The sequence below is a fragment of the Dinoponera quadriceps genome, unplaced genomic scaffold (assembly GCF_001313825.1).
Source record: "Dinoponera quadriceps isolate SergipeBrazil2010 unplaced genomic scaffold, ASM131382v1 scaffold2167, whole genome shotgun sequence".
Lineage (NCBI taxonomy): Eukaryota > Metazoa > Arthropoda > Insecta > Hymenoptera > Formicidae > Dinoponera > Dinoponera quadriceps.
The window spans coordinates 2133880-2157907 of record NW_014556702.1 but is presented as its reverse complement, the minus strand read 5'-3'; the positions used below and the strand labels follow the sequence as shown (position 1 = coordinate 2157907).

Here is a 24028-nt window from a genome sequence, read left to right as displayed (position 1 = left end):
GCTCTAATATCAAATATAATAACACAGAAAAAAAGTAGTTCCCACAGTTAAAAACTAGCTGCCACAGGTAAAAATTAGCTGTCGTTACAATATAATTGAAATTTCGTTAATTTTGTCTCCGTACCTAATTTTCAGCTAAGAACTAGGTTTGGTAACAAAATTTCAGTTGTAATATATGGACAGCTAATTCCTCTTTTCCGTGTAGACATCCGAACATATTAGAGTTAACTACTTTTGCGCGTAGCCTCTTGAATGGAAGTCGTCCTTTTGAATAGGACCCGTCGAGTTCCTCTCGCGTGAACGCTCGTATCTTGAGCCACGAACGAAACCGTGAAAGACAGAATTTTTTTTCCCAAAGCGCTAATCGCGTTCCGCACATTCTTTTATTAGTCCGTCGCCAAGCCAACGGTGATACAAGAAGGGTGGCTCCGCTGGGAAATTCAATTTCGGATCTTCTCGACGATATCGATCTTCCTTCAAAACGTGCGACGCTTACACCGTTCGTTTGCCTTCCGATATACTTGCGGCGTCATGCTCATGCTATTGCGATGCTCGAAGAAATGCGTTAGCAAGTGGCTACGTGCTGGTACTACCGCTAGCTGTTCCTTACGGTCGAACAAGTTTTCACTCCGCGTTCTGGAATGCCTTCAATCCCACCGTCCGGTATCTCTCTTTCCGATATACGCCGCGTGGTTTCCTGTCGTGAGATCTCCCCGGTCTGAAGTTCGACGCGAAGGTAAACTTAGCTCTGTACCCACTCGTGTAGCATACATCATTGTTGCGCCAACGAGATGCTGATCTTTTTATTCACCCTTAAAGTCGCCGCGCAAATACCGTATCGAAAGTCCGCCCGTTCTCTCCGTCCTTCGCCGCAAGTTACAGGTCTCCGGCTAGTACGCCAAAGCCGCGTATCCGGGCTCCGTTCATCCTGAAAACAGCCACTCCCGCTTAGAATGTTCATGTCTCCCCGCAGCCGGGCGGTAGTTGGAATTTCTCGCGCGACCAGACGAAGTCCACGCAGCTTCGACGGTCTTTGAATGACGGTATTTGAATATTTAATTACGCGAGATGTCCCCCGTGACTCTTTCAGCGAATTATTCGTCCCACTCTTAACCGATGCCTCTCGCGTTAACGCGAACGTCTAACCGAACATTTCTCTCCTCGCCTTTTAATCGTTGATATGTTTAAGCGTCTCTAGATCTCCAAATCAAATTAAGATAATCTTCAAGAAGCGGCGTTTCGTTACATATTATTCGCATCGTCAACGTTCTAATTCGCGACAAGCTCTCCGTTATCAATAATTCGCAACATACCTACATCTCGACGTATATTCTAAGGAAAATCGCAATTTTAACAACGAATAATTTGGAGGTATTTTATACAGATGATATCATTTGGACGATGAATTATGTCATCGCTCAGATAAAGCCGCAAACGTGCACATTGTACAGCATGTGAATGATAAGGGTGTTCGTGGTTATCCGCCGACAGCTTTCGCAATTGAAATTTAATTTTCTCATGTGACCAATTAACAAATTAATATATCCGTTAACTGCTGATGTTCATTAATCAGTTTATCGTACCGACGCGCTGAAATGTTTAATTATGTCAATCATCAAGTCAGTAATCAAAACTGACCGATAATTTACGATTTTCTCAGCGTACTTATCATCGTCATGATCGAGAGTATCGAAAATTTATGAAAAGTTCACATTTAATCGTAGTTTCTTTATATTCGACAATTAAATCTTAAATAAAATTGCGGATAAAATGAAACCTCCCACAGGAGAGTCACAAATAGGAGTCACCGGTAGGAGAACCTGGAGATACCTGATCCTTTGGGAGTCTTGATTCTTAGTCATTGTTTCCACAATGGGAAGATTTAATTTCTTCTCATGTTGCAGCAGTGTTTATTCTTAGCTGTAAAACACATTAAATGTTATGTTGATAGTTGAGTACTGATAACAATATAGTGAGGATATGTTATATTTTTTGGGATGTCCAATGCTTTTTGTCGTAAATATTCAGTTGTTTTTTAAATTGTTAGATTTTATAATCGGATTAACACTCCATAATGGAATGAAAAGTTGGTTGCTTTAAGAAAGTAATTATAAGATTAGTCAACAAAAATCGTTTTATTTACAAAAAATAAAATGAAAATTAAAAAAAATTCTACTTAAGTAGATATGATCCACGCCAGGTTGGAAATACTTGATCCATGGGTCAAATCTCCCATACTTTAGTAGCACAATTCATTGGCAACAGATTGGTCCAATATTGATTATATTGGACAAATGTTACTCAATATAATCTATTAACCTAACCTAACAGATTAATCTGTTATCACGCTGTGCCAGCAAATCCTGTTATATTTCTGTTAGCATGGTGTCAAAATTTATAGCAGATACAGCACAAAATCTGCTTCTGCAGGTTTGGCTATCTGACTAGGTTTATACTGGACAACGTATCGCCAATGAATTTTAACAATTATTCTATAATAATTTTGATAGGTATATCAAGACAAATATAACTTGTTATTTTATTTTTAAAATTATATTTTGTAACTTGTTTAATTTTATAAAAATCTTTAATAAAGATTGATTATGATTATCCAATATTTTTTATCAGATTAATTAAAACATGGGGATAACAGGATCCCCCATCTCTGGATCAAGTCTCTCAGGATAGGGTATATTTGGAGGGTCTCGATGGTTTTACGAAAATGTAAATTACTCTAAGAATTATTATTATTCTTTAACTTGGTTAGATACATTATTCAAACATCTATGATTTATCGTGGAAAAGTTTTGATTTTCCTTTCACTTTTCGAAGTATTCGACAAAATATAATAAAGGGACCCCTCGAGTCTTCCTAAATAATATTTCACACTTTATTTACATTCGCTTACTTAATTCGTTAGAACCGTTTGAGCTTCGATATCAAATAACCTCGTATCTCCGAGCGATTCTTATTTTTCTCAATTCGAGCTACAGGATCTGCGGTTTGAGGGACCTCACGTTAGTTTCAGGCACCATGCAGAATCGATCTGAATTGAAGTAATTATTTAACGCCGCTAATTGCAAGTGATTAAATCAATGGAATAAATAGGGACAATCCCGCGTCGGTTGGCCGCACCAATATTTGAACGGTACCGCATTTTGTGGCGCGTGTGCGCATTTCGAGCGGACCGCGCGTCATCGAAATTGCAATGAGCCATTTCAGAGGAGGGAACGATCGGCCGATCGCGCGGCGAGTGCGGTACTTGTAAATCAAACTCCCGTGAAAGGCGACCCCCTACCGTCCCGAGTTCGAACTGTTGATTATCCCTCACAAAGGCTAATCGGTATAAAAGGCTTTCACAGACTCGGCTCGCGTGACGTGGATACATCCGCGGGATTCGACGCCGTAAATCGAACGCTATTCATACTTTGCCGCCGGTTAAACCGACATTATAGCCACGCGACTACCTGTGATCGATAAATCCTTCCTTGAGCGCGCCCCGTTGTAGAACGCGTGCCGCGCTCGCAGATGCTGCTGCCCGCGTATGCATATTACGACGTACTCGCCGAATGTTCGCGTAAAATAACAATCTCGAGTCCGGATAACACCGATAACGTTTCATCGCGCGCTCATCCGCCGCTTGACTCGGCGGCTCGCTCGGCACTCAATTACGGCGGTTAAAAACTTTAATCCCGCGAAATCGGATCCTGCGAGGATTTTGCGTTTCGCGCGTGAGACTCCCATATCCCTTCGAAACACGTACGATCAAGAGAGAGAGAGAGAGAGAGAGAAAGAGAGTGGCGTATTACCCGTCTCGCGTTGCAAAGCGCTGCGGCACAGGGAGACATTATCTTTCGGCTGATATTAAGCGCAATTTTACTTCAACGGAATGCAAAGCAGCGTGCGTCGTGCGCGCTTGAAGGCACTTACATATATTAGCAAGATGACATTCACAGACAGGTCCTCGTTTAGTTTCTCCTAAGTGTGCCAGCGCGCTTATACGCTTTACGAGTAACCTTAGCGTAATCGCGAGTAGCTACCGGGACGATTAAACTTCGCGGCACGGAAAACGCGAGATGTCCGTTGCAAATGCACGCGTGGCACATGAGAAGGAGAGAGAGAAGAAAGTGAAGAGAGAGAAAGGGAGAGAGAGAGAGAGATCAGCGAAACGACGTTGTGGTAACACGCATAAATCCTTAAGCACGCAATAAGGCAACGCATTTTTCCGCGGTGACCCTTGTATTTCAGGTAAGTTGGCGGAAACCACCGCTCTAAAACCCGACCGCTATGACATCCGGCGTTGCCGGATCATAAATTACCGGGCTTACCTGTCAACGGCTACAAATTGTGACTCGTCTCCATCCTTCTCTCTCTCTCTCTCTCTCTCATCCTGTCTCGCTCTCTTGCGGAAAATTGTGCGTTGTCTCCCGCTCGTGTATCATTCGCGTATCGCCCGAGCGCTCGAGGAAGGGTGAAGTGAGGGAAGGTTAAAGAATGTCTCTGATACCCGCGAAGTCTTTTTCCGCTACAGCAAAGCACGTGCTGCGAAAATTATTCAGGAAGTCACAGCGGCCTTGTTATTACGCCGCGGCGCTGATACCGGCCGAGATGAGCAGTGCCAAAGCACGTACCTTTGCCGGATTTAACCGAGATACGTTTAACGCTCTAAGTACCCGCCGGCGAGAATCTCCCGCTAAAGCGCGATAGTGTAAATTGCACTTGACGCTGATATCTTGAATCTTTCCGAGCGCGCGCACAGGCGTATGTATGAGCCCCTTATGAAGCATCTACTTGCTTGTCATGTATTTCCGCTGAGTAGTATTTCCACTTTTCTCGCAACTTGCACTATTTCGGGATAACGCTTACGGCGCCAGATCAAAACGGACGTGAGAAAGCACCGTTGCTGTAGCGTCGATGCAATCATGTCCGTGCGCATCTCAAATAACTTTGCAGAATCCGACTTTTCTCGACACACGGTTCGAAATCGAGATTGAAATCAGGATGGATGTTGCGAGAATCCGCAACGGACGGATTGTGACACCGAGAAAGGTACTTTAATTAATTTTAAACTGCCTTGTTATTTCAGTGAAATAATATAATATTACGACGTATGGAATACGTATGAAGGGTATGACGTTCAATTAATTTCTCGAGACAATTTGAGGACAGCACATATATTTTCAAGGAATAAACAAGGTCTGGGAATATATGTAAATGTATAGTAAACTTATATGAGAGTCTCGAGGCTTTAATATCAAACAACGCGCCGCTTGTGCTCTTGACAGCTTGATGCTTGAGTTGATAGCGGAATGCTTTATGGCGTCAACGAAGGCTCTTCATTTAATTTTAAGTAATCTTTGCTTTAACGGAATTTCAATCTATGGCTTGATATCAAATACATTTAATTCACGACACTTTATCAATTGTATATCCAGAATAAAACACACAGAGGCTATTGTACTTTATTGCCAGAAATGATTATTTATTATTTTTCAGTTGAAAGACTGTTAAAGAACTTATGTAATTTTATATTACTTTTAATATTTTAATGAACTTATTTTAATTTAACTCATTCAAGAATTATTTAATATTTGACATTAAGATTTATCGAAACGTTAAAGATACAAATTAAATGTAGATAGAATATTGAAATAATATCGGATATCTTGTAAATAAACGTGTATGATATATCAAGATGGAATAATAGTCTGTACAGTGTTATGTCTCGAGATCCTCCGTTAATTCCTCAAGTTTGATGGAATTTGCAAGATTAATGTAGAACTATAATTTCAACTGTGAGTTATATTCGAGGGTAATATATAATGGCAAATATCATTAAAACTATTATGTTACGTATTGTTTCAATAATTAAAGTATTAGATTCAACGATATCGTTATTGAATCAAGAAGATTTACCCCAAGTATGCGTGCTGTTGGAAATTTTATTGATTCAAAAATATTGTTTTCCCGTGTATTTTGTACGGAATTTGCTGTGTCTCCTCCTTAAACACAGTGTGCGATTAATATTGATGAATAAACAGTTTACGTTTACACAGTTCACGTTTAAACAGTTTACGTTTATATGACGACATACTTACGGTACCGTCTAAAATTGCTCCCGTGACTTTTCAAGTAACTCTTATTTTATCGGAATTTCAATTTAAGTCGTGATATTCCTAAATTAAGACGTCGCGAAAGAACGTCCCAAGGAATCTTCGCCAAGGGAAGACCGCCTCGAGATTGATCAAAGCCGTGCTAACTGAAAGAAGACGCGTGAGGATACTGTGTATAAATCTTGAGAGGGGTGGAACGTGAGGCTCGTTAATAGGAACGAACCGTACGCGTCCTCAGGGCTCTCATAACACATAGTCCAACGAGCGCGCGCTCTTGATGGGCCGACGAGTTTGAGTTCATAGCGGGTGGCTTATGGACGGCATCCGTTTCGAGACACGCTGGAGACTGACTACCCGATATTAGACGGTACGCAAACTTCGATTAACTGTGACCTTAGTCACAGAGCACTGACGTTCATCCATCGGCCATTTGGATGGTTCGTGTTACTAAGCCCGTGGTTTCAATACGAACAGCCGTATGGTCGCTGAAGTTACATGCACGTATTTACAAGACTGCTCGCCGCGTATCGGTACGCGTATCTCTATGAACGCAGAAATTCCACGATGTGGAAAAGTAAGTAAAAGTACGCATCTTTCCGCGTTGAATCCGCGACGTTTGTGTGCGACGCACGTTAGTTTGCGCTTCGTATCTAACACGGAAGTCGTTGAAGAACGTTAAGTCTTTCCGCGACCGCCGCAGAAGGACCAATTGTGAAAATCAAGAGTGCTTGAGGGAAAGTTTACTCGTCCGTACGGGTTTTTAACAGCCATTTTTTTGCGTAAAACGCGTAGTAACGCGATTCTTTCGAATCACGTTGCTTTTTTATTTGGGAAAACTTTACTCACGAACGATCAAAGTATTCGTAGTACACAGTAAAAAATAGAATGTTAATTAAAATGTCAAAGTTAAATCAATCAAAATGTTAACATTTGTTACATGTCCCAGAGAGTCCACTCTAAATTTTAAGTTGAAATAACTCATTAATTATATGTTACTTGTTCATAAATGAAAATGTTAATGAATTGACACTAACAAATTTTCTTCCAATACATGATACTAATTATTTTAACTTACATTTTATTCATAGTAATATTAACATTTGATATTAATTAAATAATATTCAATAAAATTAACATCTTTGTTAATCAACATTGAAGTATAAAATGTGTTATCCTGACATTTATATGTATTGAATATTGACTTAACACAAAATGTTGAGATAACACATATAATACGTTAAATTAACTAGGCAATGGTGTTAAAAGAACTCGAAATAATATTTCATTTTTAAATTACACGCAGAAAATATTCAATTATTAAACTGACATAAATATAACACATGAAAACGTGACAAAAATATAGTAACATATCAACTATACGTCAATTTTACACAGAAAAAATATTGTAGTAAAAATTATTGCAAAATTTAGTAATATTGGACTATATCGGAATTATAACCGAAATTATTATATGTATTGTAATTTTTACTGATGTATACAATGAAACATATCATTAAAGATTGCAATACATATCATAATTTTAATTATAATTCCGACATGGTTCAACATTATTTTATCGTAATGTTTACTACAATATTTTCTCTGTGTACATTGAAATAATAATGAAAAGTTAGTAACACAAGAAAATTTTAACATTTAGACACCAAATTTTTTACTGTATGATGATATCTCATCTCGACACAATTCTATTTTATAGTGATCTCCGAAAAGGGCAGGGCGATACGTCAATTTTTTGCTTATTCTTGTGAGTTCTATGTGCAGTTATATTTTTCGACTCTTTTCTAGCATTTGTACGAGTTCGAGTATTGAGGAGTCTTTGATGTATCGACTCTCCTATACACACCATTGTTGTATAAAGGAACACCCATACGATTGCGTTTCCACAGGGCGGAACTAAAAAAGGCGAAATAGTTCGATAGCTATCGGGGTAAATATCGGAGGGTGGTATTGAGGCGAAACTGCTCGATGCATGACTCGCGGAAAACTTACCTCGCAACGGTGAAATTCACTTTCGCGGAAGCTAGAGAGAACTTTGCTACACAAATGAGCATACATATTCAACCTCTTGCGCACCGCAATATTTTAGATTTCATAGATTAATGGTGTTTTCGCTCCGGGTATAGCGTTAATTAGCGAAGCGTTTCATGCTCCGGCTAATTGGCCGTAGCAACGAACGTGTCAAATATTACATTTTGATCGCACGATCGAATAATAAATATATCAGACAAAATCGCGAATGTTTCACCACTGACAAAACATAGAAAGTCTCCTGAATAATTTTTTGTTAATTAGAGCCGTGCTAATTAATTAGTTTAGCGTACATATTTCAGTATCTCGTTACGCTCGGCGAGTTTAACAGATAATAATTCGCTTCTTCAGGTTTTAAGTAAGGTTTTGTTTTCCTGTCACATCTAAAGCGAAATAGTATTCACATTTCGTGTAAAAAATACATATCAGTTTACGAGAAAAGGCAGACATATTTTGTAAGTTTCTTTTGGCTTTCGGTACGTGTACTTTTTATATTGCAAATTGGAAAGTTATCACAGTGGGCAGGACGAAGGATTTAAGGTAGTCTCTTAATTACCGCCTACGTCGTTAAATTTGCTCGATGACGTTCGTCGACTCGTTACGTCGTTTGACCAGGAACTTGATTCAGAGCCAAAGAGACTTTATTTGCGACTGGTCTCACGGTAAAGTCGGAGGGTTATTCACGCAGTTCAGTTAGCTATGTATCCATACAGTTGCCTAGGTAGCCTCGCGCGCCCGCTAGTTTCCAATGAACCCTGGATTTTAAATAGAACCAAGAAAACGAACGTCCGCTAAATTGCTCCGCTCTAAAGGAGATTTTGCGAGGGCGGTCATTTTGGGCGCGAGCCCGCGATTCCTTTCTCTCGAGAATCATCGCGATGAATAAAGGTGAAGGAACGACGGGAATCCGCTTTAATGATGTTTTACGACTTTTTAACGATCTCCAAGCTCGCGGAATATTTAGCAGATTATAACTCCGCAGCGCGGAACGAGTTGTCTCGGCCGGTATGCAAAAGTGAACGACAATAATATTAGCGGAGTATAAAAATATTCTTAGAAGTTGAGCGTTCGGGCAAGAAATATGGATGTGGAAAAGAATATTCCCGACGCGTCCGCGGATACGCTTCGCGGAGATATTCTCGCGAAATTATATAGTAACTGAATAAGGAAAACGGACGGGAATCGCCGCTCAAGTGCTTCTTTTAGTTCTGAAAGAAAGAAGGTGGAATATAAAGGCGGAGGAGCGCGGCCCGTTAATTGAGTTTTGTTTAACGAAATTTCTTCAGATTTCTAATGGTGTCTCTCACTTGTGTAAGAGATTACGCACACGTTATGACGAGTTGAATAATGATCGTGGACTAATCGAGTTTGGGAAATCGGATTTTGCGCGATAATATATGAATTTTTATTTCTCGCACGATAGCCGATAGCTTCCTGCGGTGAGAATAAAACTATGTCGTGAAACTTAAAATTGACCAAAGTCATATTACGTGGTTGATAAGTTTTGCATTAATGTATTTCGTGTTTACGTGACACTAACGAATGACAAGTACGATGAACGATTAATAAGTAAAGTATTAATTTTTACTGTAAAATGTTAAGAACACTCAGCCACGTACATATTTTTTTAAGATAGTTGTAGCGTAAAATGAGTTTTTTAAGAATTCATTGAAACTTATACTATATATAGATTAAAAAATATAATCTAATTATTGGCACAATTAGGAAACAATTTACCATTCGGAAGCTGAAATATTCGCAATTGAAGATGACATTTTTTATACGTATTCTTTCAGGTTAATGCGCGTTCTATTTTTAATTCTCTATTTTCAACTTCTATTTTCAATTCCTTCTAAACTATATTTAGGATTTTAATGAAAAACTACTGTGATATTAAAAATCTAATATAGAGACATTGTATAAAATTTCAGAATAATTGACTATTTTGTTTTGCAAATAGAGCTATAGGAAATTTACAATTCATAGCGATACCAGCGTATATATACACACATTTAAATATTTATATATCACTTTCTATTATATATGTATGTCTCTATTAGCTCAATTGACGTATAAATAAAGCATTAATAAGAAAAGTAAATAATATCTCCGGGTTTGTGATATTGAATGTATATTTCTCTTAATTTCGCTTAAAATCAACACTTGTTACTTAGATTTACTTAGATTGTTAAATAAAGTTACAGGAAAGTAGTTTTTTCAATAAATAATAAACTTATGTAGAGGACCCTTAATATTACCATTGAAAATCCGGCATTGTATGATGCAATAATCTTATTGAATTACTTTATTAGCGATCGGATAGGCGGAATTCTATCGAGTGTGCACTTCGTACGGAGCTTCAATCGTTACTTATTACACCTCGCGACTTTCGAAATTAAATGTCTCACTGAATTAAAATCCCGTTAAACTCGATCTCAACTGAAATTAAGCGAAGAATAACGACTAAACCCGCCCGGAAACAACCGCTCACATTTAAATAACCGCGATCCTTTGTAATTCGATTTTCACTGTCTGGTAATTAGCGAACTTCCTCTGTGTCGCGAGTTGCGCACTCTCGCAACTTTTGCAGCGTTTGTTATGTAAGTGAGATCGGTAATGTTTACTTTACGGCTCGACGTTGGTGGTTCGACTCGCGCGCGCGCGCACCTGCGCGAATTAAACGTCGTTTTAACGATGTTTATTAAACGAAAGGTAAACACCGTCGATCGCGTTCGCACACCATTGTTGCATACAGCTCTCGATTATGACGCACGACGATCACTCTGTCGCGCGGAAGCTTACACACGGCTGCGAATTTGTGGATAGATTGACGAAAGTTAATCCGATGCGTATCTCTACGGGAGATTATCTCTTCGGCAATCTATTTTGATCAGGCTGCGGATTAAACGACGAATCTCGCCGAAACTCACGCGACATTATACACGCCCGGGGCGGGATACTACGGTAATAATAATCGCTGTAAGCTGACGCGTCGCTTTATAGTACTATGTTCATTACTGTCTAGCCCACGTTGTTGTTGATTTTATCGGTCCCGTTCGTTGTATAATTAAACGGCTGCGACGTTATCGACTATCAGAACAGCGAAACGCACTTCTTTCAGACCTTCATTTCGCTACGTGTAAAGCCGAGTGACAGCCGCCGTCGTCGTGTTAATATTTCGTATATTTGTTGCGTTATAAAACGTTATATCGATCGGAAGAAAATGGGAAAAGAAAAATCGCCGGATATAATAACGTTACGCAATTTATTACGCATACGTTTAGCGCGAAAGGGCTTTTTTATACGAATTTTCGCGAAAAATTAGATTAAATTTGTACAATCTTTTCTTTTATATTAAGCTCGCCTGCGCGCCACAGTGCGTGGCTCGGTTGTTGCGTTATTTTTCGCTGCCGTGAATGCAGTTCGTAATGCATGTCGCGCAAGGCGAAAATCTCGTTGAATTTCATCAAAATGGGGCGGAAAAAAAATCGCGCCGTTTCTTGCGGCGATGTTTGGGTGCCGGACGCGTGTAACATTGATTTTATAATTATTATTATATCGAATGTTAACACAAAGATTACCGGACAGGACGGTCTCGTGCGCGTGTGCAAATAAATATGTGTATTATATGTATTTCCATATTTGCTGACAAGTGTTTAGAATATCATCGAGTAATTAATTTATTGAGTAATGGATATTACAGCGTTATATATAATGCAATGGATAACCGCGTGATAATGGTAATAAAATTTCAAACGAGGCAACGTGCTCCTCCCTACGTTATTTATTGTGTGCGCGCCTGTTCACACACGCGTTTATTTACGGATTCACGGCTTGACATTTAAAGCGATAGATTCGCTTTATTACGTTCTTTACCCTTTAATTAATTATTCCGCTCTCGCATACCGTGCCTCTCGCTTCTTTGCGAAGCGCGAGAAATATGAAGGGAAGGAAGAGCTCAAATGAAATGAGGACGCGGAAAATGTGTAGTTCAACGTCGGTATAAAAACTCTTTTCGCGTTGCGGGAGACCTCTCTCTCTCTCTCTCTTTTCCTTTCACTATCTCTTCCTCTCCTGTGTACACATGTCGACACACGCGGAGAGGCGATATCCAAGCTCTTTGTGCTGCCTCTCTTACGTATGACTGGTTACATTTGTTAATTGGATAGTTGCATCGGCAATGGGGAGGTCGGCTTAATTAAACATTCCGCTCGCTCGTTAGAATTTAGTGAGCCGAATAAGTATACGCGCGGGACAAGTGTGTGCCTCTTTACAGACGGCGGGGACAAAAGCCGGAGTTGTGCGAATTCACGGCGCGGGAATTTCCGAAACACGCCGGCGACGGCGTTCGTCGACACGAAAATGAAATCAGCGCGCGACGCGGATCGGTAACATCGATACACACAAATTCAATATCGCGTCGCATCGTTCGCGCTCGCGCACGCTAGACATATAATGCGCGCGACAAATTGTCTAAAAGATCGAATCGTTTGAGCACGCGCGCGCGCGCGCGCAGCATATTTTGCAATATGCACATGTTCCGCGTTTCGCTCTAATAGTCGGCCGATACGTTGTAGAATTTAGTATCGGACGGTCAACGCGTTTAACGAAGTAGATGGGATTATCCCGATACCGATAAAGCCCGAAAGTAATTCAATGTCCGCGTCTATATCGAAAACCATTAACGATCCGGCGCTTTATTGGGCCCGCGTTTAGTATTAGTTGAATCGCGAACCGCTTGCATTAATTTTGGTTTTTGCTAACTGACTAACGAAATGCTGATTAAGCGGATCACGTTATTACGCGACGTAACGCGCGCGTTAACACATGTAATTAATACGACACGGGCATTATTCACGGGTTTGCATTCGCATCTGCTACTATCGTGCCTGAGGGTAAAATCGCGTTGCCGCGCAACGTGTACCTTAGACGAACGGGGTCGGAATTATTTATCAGAGATTGAAATATGATGGAGCAGATTACTGCGAATCCATTTTCGATGGCGCTGCTGCAAGTTTTAACGTCCCATCACCGTCACGCGAACTGTGCCCGATGGAAATGGGCCGTAATATTAATATCAAACGCTGGGTTTGCAATCAACACTGTTTAACTATTCAAGAAACATCGATCAGGAGTCACACGCGCTCGTTCTCTCTCTCTCTCTCTCTCTCTCGTGTACGCACGCACGAATAATTCAGGTTATTTATAATAAATCATCCGCTTTTTCGCAAAACAGTGATTTTTCGTTTATCGTATCGCGTTTCTCGCATACGAACCATACGGCCGAGACACTACCACTGCGCCAGCGTGAGTAACCGTACGTAATTTTCGCCACTCCTTATCGCTCTCGCCGATTACTCCCTCTACTGCCTTATCCTGAGTCCATGGGAAAGCTTTCCTCGGCGCGGAGGAGCGTGCAGCACGAAACTCGCGGGCGATAAATTTCATTGTTCGCCCGCAACCGGGAGGAAAGCGGGCCCACACGACGGAAGTTGCCGCGTACGCGAGCGCGAATAGGCTCGTGTTTTCGGCTTTGTCGCGAAGCGATCCGAACGCAGATGGCGGAGGAAACCGGGGCTGAATGGTCTCGAGAGTATGTTGCTCATTAGAGTCTCTGGAAGCAAGAGTCTGGCTAATGTAACAGTTTTATTTAGAATAAAATGGCGCGTCGCGGAACTGATTTAGCAGTGGTCAAGTAAATTTTCGAGATTTCCGAAATTTTGTTTTAATATTTCCTATCATGAGTGAATAAAGTTAAGCGACGTGTTACCAGCCAGAATTAAGTTTCTCGCAAATGTACTGTTTCGGGTAATAAATGTAATTTTTATTTATAAAATGATTGAAATCGAGCATATCGGACGACCAGGATAAGAATGACCTATATTTAAGGGAGGTTTCTACTTTAAAGTCTAACAAAATCTAATTTCTTAAATTTACTTTTTCTCAATCTTTACAGTCTTAAGAATGTAACTTCAAAGTGGTTTCATGGCATTCGAATAATTTATCAGAATTTTACACATTTGAATAGACCGATGTCAGGGACAGCACGCAGTTTAAGATTCTGCACTTTTCATCCTCTCCCTTTAAAATCGGTTTCTTCCTATTCCGAATTCGAATAATACATCCGCTATGTTTTCTTGCCATCCGTTTGTTCTTCTTGCGCGATTGTTATCATTTCGACGTGGCTTAATCTCCGTTCGAAAACGGAAAATCGTCTCCTGCGAACGGATACTAGTTTTTTAAGCACATTCGCGGAAAAGTTACAAAAAACAAGAGGTGATGAAGTTCCTCTGCATATTTATTTTTACTCATCGGCAACATAGTTGCTGCATTCCCGAGTCCTTTATTATTTTTTCCGCGGTAAATGCTGCGATTATGTGTTGTACGTGTCAAAGTGATGTACAGAGTGTTGCATCAACATACAGCTCATTACGACGGGTTGCACGCTGCACGGACACGCGTGAGAGAATGAGAGCGCGCGCGACTGACCCGAACTCGCTGCAGCATGCAACCCATCGTAATGAGCTGTATGTTGATGCAATACTCTGTACAGTTTAATGAAACAAGTACCTGCGGTCTTGGATTTAAAATTGCTTCAAAACATACATGCTCAGGCAAATCAACGGTGGGAATCGCGGCATTATTCTTATATTTGTTATTACTAAAGAAAATAATATATGGTTAACAGTATCACGGTGCGCATTAACACATAGAAAAAGGCTGCCTCTATCATGTTTGCACAGTCAGGCACAACAGTTAGTTGTTTGAGGAATTAAGTAAGTTTGAAATTCTAAAATATAGGGCAACTAGCCCCGCCCTCCCCTGCGCGAGACGATTATCGTCGTGTCCCATCGCGTTGCAATTTTCCACGTCGGCGTTGCCGATTTCCCGGGTCCGAGTTCGAGTCCGGAGACTTCGCACTGCGAATTAGTCGGAGTCTAAGTTAAGTCTTGCGTCGTCGGTCGTCGCCGGCCCGGACTGGCGATTACGGTAATCGAGTTTACGACCGTCGTGCCGTGCCTTGGCCCGCTTAGCTCAAACTTGTCGCAACATATCGTCGCGGGTCACCGGCTTTCATCGCTCTCAGGTAGATAATTACTTCCAGAGGTGTTAATAATTCGGCTACAGCCGGGCGAATGTGTCAGGCTGGCGGGGATGGCAGGGGAGGGGAAACAGGGAGTGTGTAAATTCGTGAGTAGCGAGTCGGAGTTGTGTTCGCGTGCGCTCGATTGGCTCTCTTTAGCAAACGAGGCGACGAAGTTGCTGATCGCAGAAGCGGAAGCTCGAAAGCTTGGGAAAGCGAGCTGCACTCTCTCTCTCTCTTTCTCTCTTTCATTCTCTCTTTTTGCGGACACATTTCCAAGTTCTTTCTTTCAGTCGGGACGCATGCGACATTCACCGCATGTCGTACTTGGCCGCTTTTCCGATCTTGTGTTTCGCCCCACGGCTATCACGAGTAACCACTTCTTCCGTATTAGCCGTAATGGACCGCCATTCGGGCGAATCATAATCCACCGCGGTCTTTCGGGATTCGACGCGGGCCCGTTCAATTAGAATCACCTAGCGTCCGCAATTTCCGGTGGCGAATACGTGTCTTAGCGGCATAAACCGGCATGCGTTTCCATAATCGCGCGGGTGAGCGCTTAAAGGAACAAGCGGGAATAACGTTTTGCGATCACGAAGGCAAACGCGACGACGCGACTCGTTCGTATCCCCAAAGCGAATTTCAAGAAAGGTACGGGACGTCGTTCATCATTCAACGCTTTCCTTCCTTTCATCGAGATAGTTGCGACCTCCTTCCACCGCTCCGTTCCGTTCTCGTGGTCGAGACGCGGAGAATCAACGGAGGAGGCCGCCTTTGTCTATCTAACCCAATTCGAGCGCGACGCTTTTTCGAGCAGCTGCGCGATGAATCAAGATTTTCTCGAATATTTCCCTGAATATCAAACACCTGCGCCATTATCTTACACCGGCTGGCCGGAGCTACCGCGCGTGCGGATCTTCTCCAGTGAGAATTTTTTCATTCCCGCGCGAGAGGCCCGCGTTAATCGATATCGCTCGCTGCCGCGAATATCGTCGGACGCGTGCGGGCTTTTCGACGGAAGCTCCTTGCGCGAAATCGAATTGACTGACTGGCAGCGCGCTGGATTTCACGACGTTCGCTATGAGTGTATCGTGGCGCATTTAATTTCATTAATTACGCAAGCGAGGAAATGTGCCGAGTCTCGAATTTGGACCTTCGTTCCTTCCGTCGTTGAATTAAATTTAATTAATTCCGACGTAACGCACACACACGCACGCACATACACGTGGATACGATTCGTATCTCGATGACACCGAAGAACCGTTCTGTTCGTTCTGGCATCACATAACCCGTCTATTCACTTCACTAGTTAAATCTACATAAGTGCGTTTGTTTAATAAGCAATTTCGTACTAGCGTGCCACTGGTTATGACATCCAACGTGCAGGATGCGCGTTTATTTAAACGCGTTAATTCACTGCGGAAAATTGAAGTTTCTCGAGCGAATCAAATTGCGGAATCACGTAGACTAGAAACGATTCGACAACGCGATCAGCGAGTCGCCAGTAAATGCGACCATAATATACGAATCGTATTAAGAAATAATTTCATGTCACGTAGAAACAGCCGTGTTCTCACGTAGTTAAGTAGTTACAAAGGCTTCAAGGAAGCGGCGCGAAGTTAATTGTTTTTGGCGGAACCGAGGTGCTGGCGTACACTGCGACAGCACGCGAACGAGTTTCCGCGCTAAAGTTTCGTCACGCGGCGTTCTTTGTCGTATATAACGACGAAAAAAAAAGAGGATTTAACCATTGCTAGTATACTACCGTCTCGTAAGGCACGTTTTACGCACAATGATCCGCCACTCGTTTACGAAAAATTATAAACGAGATAATTAGTCGATCGGGCGCTCGAGCGAATTAGCTCTCGATTGATTGCCTGATTATATAGAGATTTATTTAACGATATATAGTTAACGAAACGTAGAAATATTGGGAGGAAAGGACGGAATAGTATGTGTCAAAAATGCAACATTAATAACCCGAGTTATTTTGAAATTATTTCACATCCGATTTCAATATTCTATCTCATTTAATTTAAACTTTTAATTTTAATAAGCAGTGTATTAATTAAATAATTTACTTAACTGCAGATCGGATATATACGATAAGCAAATATAATCTAATAGTGATTAATTGGATAAAATTTATAGATAAGTATTTATGGATAAGTAAAATAACAAATTTTACCTCTTAAAAACAAAAAATGTATCCTTTATAAACAATGCTACAACTTTTATTACATCGAGATATTCATATTACCATAAAAGATTATGTATATCTTTTTGTTCTCTAACTAAAATAATTTTTATGGACAACCAATATGTTCGCAATAGAGTTTATTTAAAACACTTATTTAATATATATACTTAATTTAATGTATATTTATTACGGCTTATCTTTTTTAGTTTAGAAGATCAAATGGAATGACCATTTATAGTGGGACATCCTGTATATTTTTATATATCTAGAAATATATGATATGTCGTCGCCCTCGCCCTAGCTTTCTATCTTGCTGCTTTGTCTTGGATTTTCGATGCAATATCCTGTTAGTAACTGTACATCATAACACTCCGCATGCTAATTGGTACCGACAGTCGTATGATTAGATATGACTGGATTGAAAAATCATCTATTAATTAACGAGATGTTGCTAAAAATTTCATCAAATATTTTAAGAGCCGACGAAACATTTTGGTGTAAAGTAATATTCGGTTACGGAGAAGTACAGCGATGCGTGAGAGTACCAAAACAATCGGCAAGAAGAGTAAACTTACCCCCTCCCCCCAGTCGCCATTAGTCGCCGCTCGTCAATGAACTCCAGACGATCATACAATCAAAACATTGTGCACCTTTAAAGCGGTCGAACACATCTTTACGTGTCGCGTACTTTTATATTTCGGGCCGGCGAGTGATACCATGGTGGTGATACCGCGCTGTAATATTTTTCACCTGTGTATATTTGTCATTGTTAATGTAATGGAAAAAATCCGTAATGTCTCTTTTCTCCGTAAAACGTTTATACATTTTGTACAAATATTTTTTTGATAAGATGTTAAAACTAAAAAAATACGTTGTTCAACGTGATACATCAGTTGTAGTATAGTAGTTCGGAAATTATAGTTATATACTATTAAAGCGACTGGTTTGAACGAACCCATAAATTATTCTAAAATATTTCTAAACGCAACAAGGGAAGTGGGCAACTTCGTAAAACGGGCAGAAGCAAATTGGTATTATGCGTAAAATGACTTAAACACAAGGTTAATGCCATTATTGTCTTAATCCGATCGTGTATTCCTCTCGTGCAGATTGTACGTACGCGGACGTTAGTCCGTACGCGTTATTTTCTTGGAAAATAACGATTATATCAACGCGGAGGTGAAGCGCGCGGTAACGAGGTCTGATGTTGCATGCTGCGCGCGTAATTGCATGAATATTTTTAATGCAGCGTTAATCGCATTTAGCCCGGAGGTAATCGATTTACCTCCGCTACGGCAAAGTGTGAGGCAAGACGCGGGTTTGCCGGGGTTCGTTTAGGCGCGCGGCTTCGACAGAAATTCCACGTAAGGTCCAGCGCGGATTTACCGCGTTATAATATACTTTATACGCGCCAGCATTAATTCTCGACGACAGGGTATATAAATCGCGGTTAACGGCGCGCGCGCGCGCTTTGAAAAACTTGCTCGCGCGAAGGCAACGTTGCGCGAGTAATATCACAAGCGGGCGTGAAACTCTTGGGGGGTTTTCTCTCATTGAAATTATCGCAATTTAATTTCCCGAAGTGGCTCGGCGTGCGCTTGTTTACGCGGCGGAGGGATGTACAGCGGAATTCAACAGTGGGATATTGTGATATCGCACTTTCCCTTATGAATTCTCCGATGAAATCCCGAGGTCGACTTTTTTGATATTTTAACGGCGACAAAAGTTTCCAGTTTTAGCTTTTAGTAGTCCCGCGTACGTGGGAGAATTTCGTTTCGTTACGCGAGTTTTTCATATACAAGATATCAAATATGTATCTTAATTGAGTTAAACTTTGACGTAATTAAACACCAAAGTAAAATTAGCAAACTTAGCAAACTCCACGCGATGATGCATGTTAGAGTGAGGGAAGTTCGCGTAAAACGACGAATGGCGAACTAATGACAGCTACGTGTTCTCTCAATATAACCGGATGAAAAGGAAGTTTCTCTCCCGATACGCTTTCAAGAAGAATCTTTCTATCGTACACGCCGGACTTTTGTGTTACTCGTAATCTGCCGTGTTATAGAATCGGAGACTATCTTCTCGCTATTTCTTGTCTTTGTGACTACAACGGTAAAATAAAATTGGTAAGAAGAAGGTAAAATTGATGATACGCGAAGCCTCGACGGAACTTTTCCTGTAATAGGGAATTCGTCGGGAAATAACGTTTATTAGCATGAGGGATTATTTTTATAACACCGCGGATGGGAAATTACTCACGTAGCAGGAAATAAGTAAAAAGAATGGAAATTTACGCGAACATTAGATTGCGCTTCATATAGAGATTTTTTAAAATAATGTTGACGAGTTATGAAAATCTATTTCCGCATTGGTTCCCTTTTATTTTTCATAAAGCGTAGATTTACATTCTCCCGACGATAGTGACATATCTGGATTGTGATTGTTGGTTCGTAAATGGTTGCACACACAGTGACAAGATAAATTCCATTCTGTTAAATTCCGCATTTCTACGCGAGGAAATACATTTTAATGGTAGGAGAATGGTCGGCGGCTAATATAAATATATATTCATATTAATCTATACGCGCACATTTTATATTTTCCGATGGTAGCGTTTATCCCATCACCGTTTATATTCCATTTGAAAATATGCTTTAGGTTTATGCTTCTGTTAAAAAAGCTAGAATTACGGCAGGATCTATCTTTCAACCGGCGGAAATTTTACGAATTGTAAAAAAGTATTTCCGGACGATAATTATAGGCAATTGACGCGGAGAAAAATTGGAATAATACACAGGCTGAGTTTTCTCGCGTTTCGATATTGCTCGTCAAATACGTCACGCATCCACCTGACGGGACTAAACGACATATCGCTTTAGTCAGTCTTTACGTGCTCGGCGATATTAGAGAGGCGTTTTCCGTCTCTTCACGAGTTTAAGATGAGCTTTCCCTTTTTCGCCGAGTTTGACGACTTTTGTCCTTTTCTTTCGTTCGGACGATACGACGTCATTACCTACTTATAACATCCTCGTTGCCTAATGTGTTCCGGCATTAGTAGTGGCAACCGCAGTGGTTCACTGCAACGGCGTGGCGTCGGGAGGTATGATTTTCAGCATTTGCAAAGGGAGCACTGCGTATAACTGTACATTAATTAACATAACATTGGAGCGGGTCTTCGAGTTTACGATCGCGAAATGCTATCAAGCTTAACGCTAGAGTTGCGTCGCGTTCGTGTTTACATGACGGTAAATGTAACGCGAATAAGTTCATCGAAGACGAAAAACGATTGTGTCACGTCGCTACATCCGTGAATCTGGGAATAATATAGCTAGAAAGGCTACTCGATTACTATTCTCGCTTAGTTATTATTTGTTACCGATTTACTCCATTCTCCCTTTTAATCATTATCCGTTATATATTTGGTAATGTGAAATTATTGCGCGTTGTTGAAATCACATATAAAATCAAGTAGAAATGAATAAAAATAAGAATAATATACACCCGCATGGAAAATTTTCTCGGATTTGATTGGAATCTATTCGATTTTCCAAAATATGACGGATTCTAATTGAGAAATCTATGAAGATTCGGATTAAAGGCGTAATGTTTTAAAAGTGCGATTTTAAGTGGGACATCCAGACAAATGAATGGTTTTATCGGGATTAATGAAAAAGATGAGAAAATAGGAAAAATAAATTTTGCAGATAGGAAAATAAAAATCGTTTTATATAGTTTTATTACAATGTTTTCAAATGCCAAAAGTTGAAATGACCCGCTTTAATATTTATGCTTTTTAAATATTTATATATTTGCAAAATGCGCGTGAATATTCAAATCTTTTCAGATATTTTGTCCAACATAAACACATGAAATAGAAATAAACATAACACATAGAAAAGAAAACTTGGAAAATGTTGAATGAGGAAAATGGGATTTATTTGGTTTTTTATATAGAAAATTTTATAGGACCTAATTGAGATTCATTCCGATTAATCGCTTAAATAAAGTTGCGACTTTAATTGGGAAACCCAAACAAATTCAATTTGCTCTGCCCTATATTTTCCTAAAGTTTTCTTATAATTAGAATTAAAATGGAATTCCTAGTTGGTATTGAAATATGTTACTCTTATTTGAAGTAAGTTTGAATAACGTAATTAGAATCTATGCTGTACTTGAGAATATTTGGGAAACTTTTATATGAGTGATCAAGGATAAAAATGTAAATAGAAGCTGCTCTGCTATTTAATGTTACATGAGCTCTTCAGTTTGAAAATGGAGTGTTAATTCCACATTTCTTCGTTCGCTTCTCCCCATTTTTTTTTTTCTTTTAGCGCCAATCTGTAAGCACAGCGGCCGAATTATCGATCTCTTTTTCCGAAGCTGAGAAAGACCACTTTCAAAATAAGCTGCTTACGTATTCATGTAATATCGCGTTGCCTCTGTTTAAAGTACTTTTGAATATTCCGTGCACCGTTTTCAAGCCGCCTCGTGTTTATTACAACGGAAATTTGTATTCCGGACGTACACACATAGGAACCCGACTATTCTACGCTCGTCGGAGCACAAAATTTCTCTGGAGAACCATTTTTTTCAACAGAGACAAGGAAATGCTTTCTGAAATTGGTTTACATGCATAGCCTGCCTGTTAATTACTAATTCAACCGGAATATAAGGGCCTCCGCGAAATCAACCATTCCGTAGGCGCGCGGCGCGTAATCGCGTACCTCGAAATTATTCTCGCGCGCTGCGCTCAACGGGGAGCGCTTTATTTCCGCGTTCCGTTACATGAAAATGATTTGTTCGATGGCAAAATCTGTAAGCGGCAAGCGGATAGTAATCGTCGCAACATTTTTCACTACGCTTTACGGAACACGATTGTTCTCGTTCCTTTCCAGTTACGCGCGATCTATCTATTATTCAGTTTAAAAATCAGCGCGACGGTCTTGAACGATCATTCTTAAACGGAAATTACGCGAGTTACCAGCGAACCGGGATAGCGGAGAGTAACTTCAAGGCTCTATGTTTACATGTAACGAAAGGAGAAAAATGCTGCCGTCGCCGCCGCTGGGAACGAAAGAGTTAATTCAGCGGGACCGCGCGAGCTTTAGAAAGTTCCGGGCGTGAGTAAGTATATCGCGGGCGCGAGACATCAGAACTTTTACCCGGTGCGTGACGAGAAAGCGTCGTTCTAGCCGAGTTCGTAACAAAAATTCCCCGCGCGAAGGCAGCCAAATGGAAATTATAACCACGGAGAAAGACGGTCATATCGGGGGGGAGGAAAGAGATGGAGAGAGGCGGAGAGGGAGACAGATGGTGAAAAAGAGAGAGCCGAGAGCGGTGCTCGCTCATGGATAGGAAGCGGGGCCGAAATGATCTGGATAAAATGGATTTGTCTCAAAGGAATCCTCGAAGAGGATTCGTCGATCCCTTTGATAATTAGTGCCAGTCGGTCGGGCAAATACCGTCCCTTTGTCCGACAGGCGGCAAGATGGGGAGGACGTGGAAGTAATTATTCGACTGTGATACTGTCTCTTCTGTATTTGCGCGATATTTACGTCTCGCGAGGACGCTCCTCTGCAAACCTCGCTCGAAGTTAATTAAGGGCCTCGCCCTTTACACACGCGACTTCAACAATCGCCGTCTTAGATTCCTCGCGTTCGCGAACGAGCTTCAGCGACGCCGTCCTTTCTTGCCTACCGCTCTGTAAACGGTTAGCCGATTTTCCGGCCGTTTGCTTCTGCTTCTATAACGAGGCGGAGCGGAGAATCCGAGAGGCTGAAGTTGAAATAACTGTTGTTTATGGAAACGCCCTAAAGGGACGTAATGGCTGAATTGTTATTTCACGAATCGTCGTCTGTGAGCAAAACACGAATGCGGCGATTAATCACGGCGAGCAAGACAATCATGCAAATACAAGATGGCCGAGCGAATTGCGCGGGCGCGCGCGATCGCCGATGATTTTAGCCCGCGGACGCGAACGGCATTGTTATTCAATATTGACCGCAATTACGTGCCGTTGATTCTACTTTCAGCTGAAGAGCTTACGACCGCGCTTGTTGTCCGGTTTATTTGGAAAGAGGTATCGCGCGCAAACATTGCGATTTCGTTAAATCAAGCCGTCGGAAATATCCGTCCCGGGGAATTCGCTCTCGGCGATTATCTGCGAAATGATGGCGGGTATACGTTTATTTGCGGTCGCCAGCTGCGAACTGCATATCAATCAGAATTTAATGTACTCTCCCGTCCAGAGACGGGGAATTTCATTCGTAGCGAGGAGTCACGAAAATAGAGGCGTTTCTTCGCGTGCGCGCGATGCTCTATCTCCGCTGTTATAGATAAATTGCGAGCTTCACCGGCAACAAACTTCCTCAACGTGTGAATTATTTCAGGCGGGAAACAATATTTCTTAAATTCACCGATGCTAACCTCCCGAGATCGTTGTAGACGGATAATAACCTTCCTTAAGCCGGATAATCTCTGTAATAAGTTCCCGATACCTCGCCGGTGGCTGTCACAGGTAAAAAAGGAAGTAATGCGAGAAACAACACTTGTGTGCGTTTTGCCGCGGGAGAAGCTAAA

General features: G+C 41.1%; 1 protein-coding gene and 1 long non-coding RNA gene across 2 annotated transcripts in view; one reads left to right on the top strand and one right to left on the bottom strand.

Moving 5' to 3' along the window:
- Positions 1 to 24028, top strand: part of LOC106748000 (alkaline phosphatase-like) — a 206526-nt gene that overhangs the window by 48322 nt on the left and 134176 nt on the right. The gene's annotated exons all lie outside the window — the stretch shown is intronic.
- Positions 49 to 5501, bottom strand: LOC106748002. The gene is made up of 3 exons (XR_001374711.1): positions 3468 to 5501; positions 1831 to 1920; positions 49 to 928 (listed from the first exon to the last, which is right to left on the bottom strand). It is a non-coding gene; the product is annotated as an uncharacterized LOC106748002 (long non-coding RNA).